The sequence below is a fragment of the Etheostoma cragini genome, chromosome 6 (genome assembly GCF_013103735.1).
Source record: "Etheostoma cragini isolate CJK2018 chromosome 6, CSU_Ecrag_1.0, whole genome shotgun sequence".
NCBI classification, from domain to species: Eukaryota; Metazoa; Chordata; class Actinopteri; order Perciformes; family Percidae; genus Etheostoma; species Etheostoma cragini.
Genome location: NC_048412.1, coordinates 8,094 through 9,810, shown reverse-complemented (window position 1 = coordinate 9,810; position 1,717 = coordinate 8,094).

The following is a 1,717-nucleotide window of genomic DNA, read 5'->3' as shown; positions in this document are numbered from 1 at the left end:
CCACTGTGCTATCTATCTATCTATCTATCTATCTATCTATCTATCTATCTATCTATCTATCTATCTATCTATCACTCTCGTTCTCACTCTTTTTCTCCCTCTCTTTCTCATTCCCTTTCACACTATTATTCTCTTTCTCACTCTCTCCTTTTCTCTCTCACTCTCTCTCCAGGGGTCCAGACGGCAACCATATGGTTGCATTTTGCATCCATTAAACGTGGAAAAACATTAAAGTACCATTTAAAACGGTCATGATGAAAATAAAACGGTCTAAAAATAATTTACACATACAAGGATAAAAGTTACATTGATTAACACATGAACATTTTTAATTTTAATAGAATGTAGGGCGGGTTCAGGAGGAGAGAGTGTTGGGGGCCAATGTGCTCCTAGTGAAAAAGTCTGTCTGGGGCCCTGCTTTCTCTTTCTCACTTTCTCTCTCTCGCTTTATCTCTTCTCTCCCCTCCCGTTCTATGTCTTTTTCTATCTCTCAATCTCACTATCTCACTCTTTGCTGTTCTGTGTTATTTTAACGCATATTTGGGATGTTACATCTCTCATGGCCGCCGTGCCTTCCTATCTCTGATTATCTGTCATGGCCGCCGTGCCTTCCTATGTCTGATTATCTGTCATGGCCGCCGTGCCTTCCTATCTCTGATTATCTTTCTTGGCCGCCGTGCCTTCCTATCTCTGATTATCTTTCTTGGCCGCTGTGCCTTCCTATCTCTGATTATCTCTCTCATGGTCACCGCGCCTTCCTATCTCTGATTATCTGTCATGGCCGCCGTGCCTTCCTATCTCTGATTATCTCTCTAATGGTCGCCGTGCCTTCCTATATCTGATTATCTGTCATGGCCGCCGTGCCTTCCTATCTCTGATTATCTGTCATGGCCGCCGTGCCTTCCTATCTCTGATTGTCTGTCATGGCCGCCGTGCCTTCCTATCTTTGATTATCTGTCATGGCCGCCGTGCCTTCCTATCTTTGATTATCTGTCTTGGCCGCCGTGCCTTCCTATCTCTGATTATCTGTCATGGCCGCCGTGCCTTCCTATCTCTGATTATCTGCCATGGCCGCCGTGCCTTCCTATCTCTGATTATCTGTCATGGCCGCCGAGCCTTCCTTATCTATTGTCCATCTGTTCATCAGCTTGGATCCAAGTTGGTGCTGTGTTTTTTCAGGTAGATCTACTAAAAGTAAGTGCCATTATTATTTTAAGTATTTGTTCTTTTCCACTGTCCTTTCTATATCTTTCTCTCTCTCTCTCTCTCTCTAACCTGCTGTGTGTTACATTAACACACATCTACTACTAGAAGCTTTTTGTTTTGTTTGTGGCCGCTGTGCCTTCCTGGCTTTGATCATTGCTCTCATGGCCGTTGTGTCATCATTACTATCATCTATCTGTTCATCAGCTTTGATTAATGTGGCTGCAATCATTTATTTTTGAGGTAGATCTACTAAAAGTTAATGCCATTTTTGTTGTCTTTAAGTATTTGTTTTCTTGGCTACCTTGCCAACACTAACATGGCCACTGTGACACATGTATCACTCTGTCTTTCATGGCAGCTTTTTTTAGTTTTAATGGAAAATGTATGTGTATTTCATTAGCTAAGATGCTACAGCATATGACTGATGGTCTTTTTTGATTTAGGTTAGATGTGCCAAATTGTATTTATAGAAATGATCATTGGTCTGACTGTCGTGCTAAGGTTATGCTTT